Below are 12,820 nucleotides of genomic sequence, written 5' to 3'. Positions count from 1 at the left end.
TTCCGACATTAATGGAAAAGCAAGGGGAGACAACCGTGTTTAGTTAGTAATTAATTGCTATTTCAAAAATATATAGAGGAAAAAAAAAAGAATGAAAAGAGATTGCTCTTACGAGAAGCAGATGTGGTGAGGGCAGCGCGTGTGGCGCAAGCCGTCCCGTACAGCGCCGCCGAAATACTGTTGTCAGGAGGGTCGGGTTATTGTATAAACAGATTCTTCTTTGTAAAAGGGGATTTGTGTCATTTTTGTAAAAAGGGGGAAACATTAATTAAAACGGTGCTGTGTATTCTTTTTTTCTTTTTTTTATCGATCAATAAATTGATTTGGTTCCCGTGCATTAATGTCACCGAACAACATTTTCATCTTTTAGAAGATCGTAGAACAGGAGGAGACAATGCAATTTCAGAACCGGAAGAATCGTAAATATCAACAAATGGACATCTATTGAATTTTTTTCTTCTTTTTACATGGAATGCAACACTTATCAAGGCCCGGAAGCCACCCGGGGATAAGGGTTATTGCGTGTACAGTAATCAATGGGGTAGTGTCGTAGTAATCGCTAGTAATGGAGATCTGATAAAGTGTCTTACTTAAGGGGGCGGTTCATCAGGAATTTGTTTATGTTGGACTTGAAGACATCCAAGTTGTAGTCAGGTGGGAAACAGGCAAGCGGAAGAGAGTTCCACAGGCGTGCACTTCTAAGAAAGAAGCTTTGTTCATGGAATCTACGTTTTGATTTGGGCACAAATCAAAACGTAGATTTATAACAGACAGCAGCCGGGGGATAGCTGGCTAGCGAAAATATTAGCAGCAGCAGCCATTGAAGCACTTATGCAAATTAGTATGTGTGTTTGAGCTTGCGTTTCAAAAATGGAGAGAAAAATATACCACGTGGTTGAAGAGAGCAGCATGTTGCTACCGGGCAAGATAGATATGTGAAGTCGAGGGCGATAAAGTGCCGGTTAAAAAAGCACAGGTGTGTACGAGAAAAAAACTTTTGCAAGATAATGAAATGCGTTGTTTTGGAAGAAGCACGAATAAATGCATTTCATTTGCACTTTTTAAAAAAATAAATAAATAATTTTTTTAATTAAAAAATAAATAAATAAAATGAAAAAAAAAAAACGTGTCGAGTTGAATTTTTATTTCTTTCCTCTTTTTATTTGTTTGTTCCTTTGCGACGGTGCCGGCCGGGCGGCATGTGAGTCCGAGGGGTTTGAAGTGTAACAACACAGTCAAAGAGTTACAAATTAAAATAAAATTAAGAAAATTGTAACACAAAATAGAAGTTTTACTTTATTGTAATTTTTTAAAATTTTATTTTAATTCAATAAATTAAACCTAAAAAGTTGTCCCCCTGACAGTAATAAACAAGTGCCAAATCGATTTATCTAAAATATAAAGTTAAATAAAAGGCACTTCTGCATGTCAGTGATATATTAGCAACAGAGACGAGTTATCGACCCCTGTTCTTTGAAAGAGAACTGACGCGTCTGCCGGCCATTATGTGAATCTCAAATATAAACAAGTGTTTACGATAACGCAAAAATATATAACGAAATAAATAACGGAAAAATATATGAAAATCGAAACATTTTTTAATCGATTAGAAGAAAGCAAAAGCATTGGTTTTTCATTTGGAAAATGAAGAAGCAAAGGAAAGATTTTGGTACTTGTACAGTTTAATCAAGACATTAAAAAATGAAAATATCGAAAAAAGTTTAAATTGTATGTATCATAAGAAATTGTTTTTCCGCTGTAAAAAACAAAAACTACTTGATGAAATTAAGTGACATGTTTTTTCGTAGAACTTCGTTCCATAACAGATACATACAATTTAAACTTTTTTCGATATTTTCATTTTTTAATGTCTTGACTAAAAATTTATAATGAGCCATATTTCTGCTTGACAGAAATATGGCTCATTATAAAGCATTATTTTTGAAACGTTCTTCGAATATAGTTTTTGTATGGTAAGCTGTTCAGATCAATTGAATAGGGGAAATTTTTTGTAATTTTTGGATTTTATACTAATTTCAACATATATATATATAATAGTGATTTTATCTGGAATACATTTGTTTCAAGTCCTATTATACTGCAGAAGCACCATTTAATTTTAATGTATTGATATAATTTTTTTTCAATGAGTGATTCATAACAGAAAATAAAATAATAAATATGATAAAAACATGAAACATTTATTGTTTTTAGATTTTTTTATGGTAAGGTTGTATAAAAATGCAGCAAAATATAATTTTAAAAACATGAAATTTTTATTGAGGTTAAAGAATAATTTGTTATTTTTGTTTGTTATGTTTTTGTTTTTGTTTTTTACAGAAAGTTTGTATAAAAATGTAGCAAAATATAATTTTAGTACGAACTTTTAGAAAAGGAAGAGTTATCGACTGTGTTCTTTGGTTGACAAGTGACATCTGTCGGCGGTTCTTGAAACTAAAATACATACATTCGCCTCATGTCACTGTCATGCAGAAGTGCCAAATAAAAATTTCCCCTATTCAATTGATCTGAATAGCTTACCATACAAAAACTATATTCGAAGAACGTTTCAAAAGTAATGCTTCTTTTTTTTTATTCCATCCGAATGGATCCAAGGGGAATGCAAATTGCATTGTTATGATGACAGCCTATCGATTCACGATCTGGAAGTTTCATCTCTCTGTTCCAGATATTGACGGTGTGAAACAAAGAAAGCAACGCCTGTCATCGATATACTTCAGAAGCAGAGATGTGTCATTGAATTCCTTCATGCAGAAAAAATTGCAGCGGTGCTAGTTGAATGTTTACAAAACTGATACAGTTGATGCCAGCACAGTTAGGAGACGAGTTTGTCGATTTCATGTGGCGACAGATATGTGAGCGACAAATTGCGCTCCGGACATTTACGACCGAGCTATCAAAAGAGTCTGGAAAAAGTGCATCGAGAAAAATAAATTCTCGGGCACAAAAAGGTCATTCATAGCGCTTCAACGGTTTAGTTTTTGAGATTTAAAAAAATAGGAGGCTTTACTTTTGGAACGAACCTCATACTAATGTGTTCAGTTTTTTTACTTATTAAAATTCTAGAATTAATGGAATGTGCTCGGATGAACTCGTTGCACTTGTGTCCCCTCGACGTACATATCCTTGACAAACCCACTAAGCAACAAAATCTCACCCCTTCATTGTTGAGGTCCCTAAATGCCAGAAAGCTTTCTACTCTAATAATTTCTTCCCTCGAAAACGTAGACTTTGGAAATCCCTTCCTGCTTCCTGCTTCCCTGACTGTACTGATATGCAGAAGTTTAAATGTAATGTAAACCAACATCTTGTTAATCTTTCCCAGTAGCACCTTACATCCATGTGGCGATATGCCTTGTTAGAGGTGAACGTAAGTAAAAAAAGGATGCCCGGCGTTGCTTGGGTGTTTGGAAGTGCTTGTTAAAAAAAATAAAAGTGGTAGTAGGCAGGTTCGAATCCGTACCGGGAAAGCAGAAAAAAAATGTGAAATAAAAACGTGACATCTTTGGCATTGCGTCCATTGCCAAACCAGAAGTGGCGAAGGTTAAAATTAAGGCTAGTCAATCTAAAAGAGGGAATAACTTTCGAAAATATTGGCAAAAAAAACCCAAAAAAACGACTCCTCCTTGTAGGAAAGTGCCCAGTTGAGGGTGAAGGAATTAATATTTTTAGCTAATTTTTCGATATTTGTCGTCCGAAGGGTCGTGCTTCAAAACGATACCGATCTTATGAAAATCTGTTGCCTCTGTCAGAAGTTTTAGTTGGACATACAAACATACATACCTACCTACATGCATACATTTAAACAGAAAGGTGAGATTTACATTATAGATTATGTTGCACAAACAATAACTCTTTTCAGGCTCAATCCCAAATTTCTAATATTAATTCTGAAATTAGAAACAACATTTTAAAGTGTTAATCTATATATATAAAAGCGAAAATGTGTGTATGTATGTTCACTTTTTGGGTATGTCTTCAAAAGGCTTTTTTCGTTGGATTCTCGAGGCCATTGCTCATTTTTAAAACTTTTTATATCACGTCTAAATGATAATATCCACGACTTAACAATGGTGGTCGCCTCTCTATTTAATTTGCCCGACTTTGAAACGTTAATTATTCAATATTTTCGGATCGGCACGTGTTGCTTTCGTTTTTGGGTATAAAAAAAGCGAAACTCAATTCGAATTACTGGCCCATGGCCAGTGGTCTCTGGAAAGCTATGTAACGTTTGGTCAATGTCGGCTTATCGTCATATCAGACGGTTGCTTTCATTTCGAGACGAGACACTCCCCCTAATAAACAGGGAGCTGGTTTTCCCCAAAGTTTGTTAAAAACAAAAAAACGGTTTATTGACATTAAATACTGTCCCACAGAAAATGTTAACTGCTGAATAGCTATTGCTTACGATCGCTGCATGTGCATTAAGCTTTTTCGTATAAACAACCAACGATTTTTCTTTTCATTTAACCAAAAACACACACACCTACAAACACTCGCGCAACGCCGGGTACCCCCTGCTAGTTCTATATAAATAAAACAGTAAATGTATATACAAGGTGCCTTCAATAAGTTTCCAGACTTTTTATACAAGTATTTAAAATTAAGACTCTTGAAAATTCAGTATGTTATTGCTATACATCTTATGAGATGACTGACAAATTTTTATGATTTCAGATTCAAATGCAATACATTCAGCAGGAATTGGAATACACTCTACTAAAGCCTGATTATCACAGCTGGTGAATTTCAAAAATGCAATGTGGACGTTAGGACACTTTAGAAGAACGATATGCAATAAAATATTGTTTAAACTTGGTAAAAGTTGCCAAAGAAAGTTATAGAATGCTTCAGACAGCTTTAGGACCATTTTACATGAAGCGAGTATGAGTTTTTGAGTGGCATACAAGAGTCAAGATCACCCCCACTAGTGTGTTTTATATTTGAAAAAATATATAAACATTAAGCACATGCTTTTATGATTATCGGAAAAAAAAACAATTTTATAAAGTATCGAAATCAGAATTAGTAATTGTATCACAATCAGGTAAAACATTAGAATCGTCCCATCACTAATATATATATATATATATATATATATGACTTTGTTGTTGTTCCTTCTTATGAAACTGATTTTTAATTTAATTAAATTTTGATTGTTAAATTTAAAAAAAATTTAAAACTTTTAAATTATAAATCACATTACTTAATATTGAATTAGCTCTAGGACATTTAACTATCGAGCTTATTATATATCTAAATTACAACGAGCATTTCCTGTATTTTAATTAAACTAGTAATTTCACTATTACATTAAAATACACTTAGCTCTTTAGACTATTATTCTAATCTCCTTTAAATTATATATATATATATATATATATATATATATATATATATATATATATATATATAGTAAATTATAAAATATATATGGCGATTAAGCTACACTGAATGTTCCGCGTTTCATCCACTCTAGGACTCTTCAGGCTTATGGCGCATAAGCCTGAAGAGTCCTAGAGTGGATGAAATGCGGAACATTCAGTGTAGCTTAATCGCCATATATATTTTATAACTTACTAACTAGCTCTACCTACGTATTGAGCGCTTTTGAAGTAAATACTTAGTTTACGCATAAATTTATACTTTCGTATATTAATTTTATGTGAGTAAATGAAGTAGTTATATATATATATATATATATATATATATATATATATATATATATATATATATATATATATATAATTTTTCTTAATTACACTTCGTCTCGGCAGTAATGTTAAACGCATATCTTATTTTTCTTTTATTAATATTATTGGAATTTTTTCCCCTTTTGTACATATTTATGAATTATTCCAGGGATTTCGACCTTTTGGATTATTTTGGACCATCTTCCAATAGCGTGATTTCCTTGGATTTTACTTGTGCAAATGGAAATTTAATTAACTTTCTTGGATTTATATTTTTGGATTTTACCGTCATTGGATAATTTACCTTTCACCAGACTATCCATTCATCCCGGATTTTGCTAATTCCTACCCTCTGATGAGAAGGAAAGCATTTCTTCGAAATTCTGCGGATTAATGACTATCCACTTATCTAGTGTTTCCTTTGCAGATTAAATATGGTTTTAACTCATTTCAAAGTGTTTTTTTAACATGTTTTATTAACTATTTGCTCTCATATATATATATATATATATATATATATATATATATATATATATATATATATATATATATATATATATATATTATTCAAATGCTATTTAAAAGGTGTTTTATTAGGTTTTATTGTTTGTTTAGCTGCTTTTTTTTTAGGAAGGATTTTTTATACGCATTGTTCTTTTGTTCCACGATTTCCCATATTTGTGGACTGGTTCGGGTGTATATCGTTAAAAAAAAAACATGCGTACAATTAAAATAGGACCCTTCTTATTCATATGAAACCAATCAATCCGTAGTATCTGTTCATTTAGATGATGATCATGTTGGGAGAGTGGATAAAAGTTTTTGAGTTAGTAGATGCAGAACAGTTGAGGTAACAGGGTCCGTTGGCAGAGGAGAGCCAAGGAAAACATAGGAGGAAATAATAAATTGGATCTGAGAGAAAGCGGGATAAATAAACATCTGGCCAGAGATATGTTAGCTTGGAAGTCAATTTTTTTAACACACCAAATGCAGGCTGTTTCCCTCCCGACTTCAACCTGGATGTCTTCAAGTCCAACACAAACAAATTCCTGATGACCCCCCTTCTCTAAGTAATGACACCTTATCAATTCTCCAATACTATTGCTACACTATCCCATTGATTACTGTACACACAATAACCCCTGAGTGGCTATTGGGCCTTGATAAGTGGTGAACTCCATGTAAAAAAAAACGGGCGCTAAAGCAATGATAACAATGATGATGATTACAATAATGATGATAACGATGATGATGATAACGACAATGATGATGATACTGACCATGATGACAAGGATGATGATGATGATAAGGATGATGACGATTATAATTATGATGATAATAGTAATGATGATGATGACAATGATTACGATGATTATTATGATTATGATGATGATTAAAAAGCAGAGTCCAAGGCTGCAGAAGAAGGGAGACTACCAGATCCTCCCCATACCTGCCTAATCTTGGTCAGCATTCAGTTGATAATCCATTCTGTGCTGATAAGTATAAAATAGAGTCGTTCGAGGCATCACACAGGGCATACTCCAAAAACCACTTAAAGATTTTTGGAGTCTGTCTCTATTGCGGTTCAAAAACCTTCTTTATGCCGTCAAAAGGAGATGACACAAAGGTTATTTCTCTTTGGGGAATTTTGACCTCTTTTCCCTCGTGTTTTTTTTTTGTTTTTTTTTTGTTTTTTGTTTTTTTTTGTTTTTGTTTTTTGTTGTTTTTTTTTTTGTTTTTTGTTTTTTCCTCCCTCACTGTGCTCATTTTAGTCGGTTTTAAACGTCGTTCGTATGTGACGGGACACCGGACGATGCCGGGTGTCCCGTTCAGCTAGGTGAAGATAAGAATGCTTATGGCCGGGGGGGGGGGCGTGCTGATACTGTGTCAAAGATTAAGACAAGCGTTTATGAGATATGTTCGGGAGACATGATATCTGTTTTAATGGCGGAAGAAAAAGGAGATTATTTTTCTAGTTGGATCTGGTGAGAATGAGTTTTAACTAACGTAATTGATTCGGACAGTCTCGAGAATTGGGTTCCAAAATGTCTGCTCGGAGTCGGGGACCCGTGGTGTTTAACTCAGAGACCACCAAGCTAGTTTGACAGATATGTTTACAAAACAATAGAGAAAGGGAAAGAATAAGAAAATAGGGGGATAGAGAAAGAAATTCACAAGAGAAGAAAGAGGGGGGAATAGAAGATAATGGAGAAAAGGAAGGAAGATGCTTTTGATATAAACAACGATCGCCTACTCGAAAAAGAGTTAGAAGGGTTTTGGCAGTCTTTGGCAAGCGAGCGAAGCGTACACATCGGCTCTCGCCCCGCCTGGGGTGAGAGGCAGGGGCAGAAATCTCAGTAAGGACTAACTTAAAAAGTTCTTGTTCTTAGCTAGAGAATTAACCTGAAATCTCACGTATACAACCTGCATCACGAAGCGCGGATAACGAAAACATGACTTTAAACAAATGTAGAATGATTGCAAATAATTATTTTATTTGGTTTAAACGAAAATGACCTCAGAGTTTTTTCTTTGTTTTTCGATTGCCGGCATAAGTGAAGATGCAGTTTATTTCAGGTATGCCCTGACGCCAGACGACGAAGACACAGACACAAAACCAGAGTGACGGCCGAAGAGGACAATGTTGCCACACGGACTTGGGGTCATGCACGTTTAACGTGCCTTGAGCAGCGGAGGTATGTTTTCCAGGGACCAGTACGAGTCTGGTCACGCTGGAGGGGTCCACCACTAGATGACGCAGGCCCGGGACATCGTTCCCGTTACACGTATACAAAGGTTAAAATCTTTTATTTTAATCGTTTTTTTTTTTTTTTCCATTCTTGGCACATCCGAATTCCTCTTTAATTTTGTCAATAATATTGTTTTCCCTTCCTATCGATTTTTCCTGAAGAGATGATAGCCAAAAGAGCTCGAGAAATTTCCGCATATTTTATTTAAATTTATATATAAGTTTTGTACCACCAAACATAAAAGCAAAAATGTGTGTATGTATGTATGTATGTATGTATGTGTGTGTGTTCGCTTTTTGTGTATGTCTGTAAAAGGTTTTTTTCGCTGGACTTCTCAGTTGGCTCATTCCTCCTTAAAACTTTTTATATCACGTCTAAATAATAATATCTATGAGTTACGAATGGCAGTCGCGTGCATATTTAATTTGCCCGACTTTCATGCGCTATTTTTTCCGAAATTTTAGATCGTCAGGTGTATCTTTCGCTTTTCAGTATAAAAAAGTGAAACTGGATTTAGATCGGCAGTTCCCAGTCGTCTCCAGAACGTTTGGTCAATGTCGGCTTTTTAGCGTCACATCAAACAATTGCTTTCGTCTGGACACTCCCCTAATAAACGGGGAGCTGGTTTTCCCCAAAGTTGGGTAAAAACAACCGGGGTTATTGACCTCATTAAAAACTGTCCCGCAGAAAATGTTAACTGCTGACTAGCCATTGTTTACGTCGTCATAACGCTCGCAGAAAATGTTAACTCCACGATTTCCACTTGACCTCATTAAGTGCGGACACCTGTCAATTCTCTTCCTACTTAAATTAATTCAAATGTCTTTCAGTTACTCTTTCTTGCTGGCCGATTAGTTAACGTGTCATGTTTTTTTCACATTTTAGTTTCCAACTTCACCTCAGGGCTTCGGGTTCAATCCTACCTACCTACCAAAACTTTTTTACCCGCTCCCCCCCCCCGGTGTTTCTCAACCGGGCAACGCCGGGTATCCCCGCTAGTTATATATAAAAGGCAAAACGGTAGCATGCGTTTTTGTATGTATAGGGTTCTCAACAAGGTTACATTTATTTAGAACTTTCTTTATACTCCCTTGATTATAATATCTACGCTTCGCAAGCGGACGTCATCTCTACAGTTATTTGGATCGACTTTTAAAAAATCCCCTCTATTCTCTCCTTTCACATGTTTGTTGCTCTTTTTCGTATAAATAAAGCGCAACTAATCGAAGCAAAATTGATTCGCCGGCCTTCCTACTGGGATGTTAAGGGTTGTGCGGAGGCGTGTCAAACTTACGTCTTTCCGTTGCTCCTTTACCACTTGTCAGTACTTCTTCTGTCTGCGGACTGCCGTAAGGCTTTGGAGCAACTCCTTTTCAAACTTCTTTGGAAAGGGGGAAAGCCGTATGTCCATAGACAGGTCTGTACACAGAAACTCAGCAAGGGAGGCTTAGGAATGCCTGACTTGTTAAGTCATAAGTACACCGAAAGATTGGCGTTCCTGAGTCGGACACTGCTTGAGGAATTGCACTGGGTACCAGTTGTGGAGCAAGCTTTTCCACAACTCTTATCCTCCCCTGCCGCTGAAGGTCACAGAAGACCGGTGGGGGAACGGCAATTCCTCTCCGAATGCCAAGCCGCCCTTAGGGCATTGCCGGGGTCCAGTGACCTTATACGGTCTAGGAGGAGGCTATATCAGGATTTAGTGGTGGGGACCGCAAAAGATCCGCTGGTTGAGCGGCTGCACATGTCGAGGGAGGAGGTTGTCTCTCAGTGGAATTGGGTGCCAGCCAGAAGCTTTTTAAACAATTCAGAGTTTTCTATAAAATGGAGGCTTGCCCGGAATGTGCTGCCACTTTTTGGCGTGCTTGCCAGGGACTGCAAGAGGGATGAATACGTTCCTTTTGCCCCCGCTGCGAGAATGACGAGGATGAAACAAGGGATCACGCCTTTTTTCTTTGCAGCAGAGTTCAGAGCCTCTGGGAGTACGTCGGAGAGGTAACGGCTCGCATCGACCCCGAGCAGTTGGTGCCACTTTATTTGGCGTACGTCGTCGACAACATGGATCCGCCGTTCACTGGGGAGAAACGGTTGGGGTTTCTCACGATCCTAGCTGTAGCTAGGTTAGTGACGTGGGTTTCACATCTTAAAATTGTCTATGGGGTTGAATCTGTTTCCGATCGGGATCTGGTCGTTTATTTTAAACATCAGCTTAAAGTAAAGATCAGATGCGATTGGAAAAGATTACATCGCATAGATTTTGATAGGAGATGGGTGCACAAGACTAGTTTGTGCATCCGACGAGGCGCTAGGTTTAAGTCTGTTTTCCCACCCTAGTGGTATTTGTCTGGCAGTGCTAGGTTTCTATGGAACCCAGCCCCGAACATTGTTATTTTTATAAAGTAAGGTTAGTTAGGTCTTAACCACTACGAGTGGAAAATTCTTTATTAAGTGCTAGACTAGGGCAAGTATGAAAGTTGATCCCATCCCCGATTTTATTTTTTCATCGGCACTAGGAGAGCTTCCAAAGATGCCCAGTCCACTCTTTGTTTTGTCCCCGGTCTGTTTCCCCTATACGTACATTTATCTTGGAAGACGCCGTCCATTCCCTATGTTACCCATCCCTATCTAATTTGTTTTCAAAATATTGTCCCTAGGTCCCCCACTCCCCTTCTAGGGAACGACCTGCTTGCTTTCGACCTCCGGGACCGGAAGACAGTGGGCGCTCCATATTTAGAAGTAGGTTGGAAGGATCCCTTACTAACCCGCCCCCATAGGCATTTTGTTTAGTTGTTTTCTTTTTCTTTCTTTTTGGGTGTATCTTAGCTTGCCACCCTCCCCATCTCATCCCTCATTTAAATTTAAAATTTGAAATTAATAATAAAAACCAAAAAAAAAAAAAAAAATCTTTTTTTGTATATATAATTTTTGTTTTGTTAAAACATGTAAATATTCGTTTTTCAGTTTGTATATAAAGCTGACGCATATGCTGGGGAGATTTTAAGTAGATAAACTCCATAGTAAGAAGGAGGTATTATGGTGATAGTGTCTTAGTGTAGGGAACTTAAGTCTTCTCAAAGACCTAGCTATTAGTGTAGAATGACCCTCGCCCCCCCCCCCACTTCCCCCTACTGGCTTCATGCTTAAGTGTCTTGGACCCCAAATAAGGGCCTGAACGTAGATAATGCTAGGCCCGGAGCCAAGCACTAAATAAAGTTCCCACTGGGACGTCCAGAAGGGCAATTAGCTATGATCAGTGTGGGGGAAACCCTTCATATCAGACAATTGCTATTCATTTGAACACTGGCAGAGTTCCCCCTATTTGTGGGGAGCTGGTTTTCCCCAACATCATGGGGAATAGCAGAAAGCAGAAACTTAACTGGCCTCTAGCTAGACGTTCATTTCTGTGCCTGCGTGAACTCATTCACTTGGCAAGTCTACTTTCACTTCCTCTCATGTGGTAGCGTAGCGGTAAGATGTCAGGCTTTCTTTTCCGCCTTTGCGTCGCGGGTTTTAGCCTGCCTACTACAACTTTTTTTTTTTTTTTGCTCCAAACACCCGGCACCCTCTATAAAAGGTGTTTTTGAAGTCTTAATATTGCAGGAATGTACAGTCGTAAGCAGATAAATAAACAAAATATAAATTATACATTCTGACAATATTATCACACACAAGAATATACCAGCAAGGTCATTTTGGCATTGCCCAGGCACAAATATCGTCAGTGTTTTTTTTTTTTTTTTTACAGTGATCACCACTTATCAAGGCCCGGAAGCCACTCAGGGATAAGTGTTACGATAATGCTGTCATAACTAAGATTCTAAAACGTTTATTGATTGTTGTACAGTGTTGGCCTCAGTGGCAATCTTCTTTGACTCTCAAAACTCTGACAGATCTGCTCATTTCTAATATATCTACTTTCAGCTGGAAATCCTAAATGTCCGATCCTCCCCTCCAATACGTTCAGTTGGTCACCAGAACTGGCTACACCCATTTTCATCAAAGCTTATCATTTAGAAACTAAAAAATTTACTGCCAGGGTGCGATTTTTGCTTGGTAGGTTTAATGAATTCACCGGCCTCACTATCTGGTCACTAAAGCTAATTTCAGGGTGCCATTTTTTCTGGGGAGTTCAATGGATTCACAGGTCTTTTTTATCATCATTCACTTCATTTTTTCCTATTGGGAATCATTTAACATTTTTCAAGATTTATATTTGAAAGTATTTTCAGCATAACCTTTTGATGCAACTCGAGCTTTGGGAAATGTTGTGAAGTTTCGTTGGCGTCTAACCACCGAGTTGAGTGTCACCAGTTGTTGTAAAGAGCCCATTTTTCATCGCAAGTCACAACCCAATCG

The sequence above is a fragment of the Euprymna scolopes genome, chromosome 42 (assembly GCF_053919585.1).
Source record: "Euprymna scolopes isolate OS-2025 chromosome 42, ASM5391958v1, whole genome shotgun sequence".
In the NCBI taxonomy this organism is placed as follows: Eukaryota; Metazoa; Mollusca; class Cephalopoda; order Sepiida; family Sepiolidae; genus Euprymna; species Euprymna scolopes.
This window is presented reverse-complemented; position numbering follows the sequence as displayed.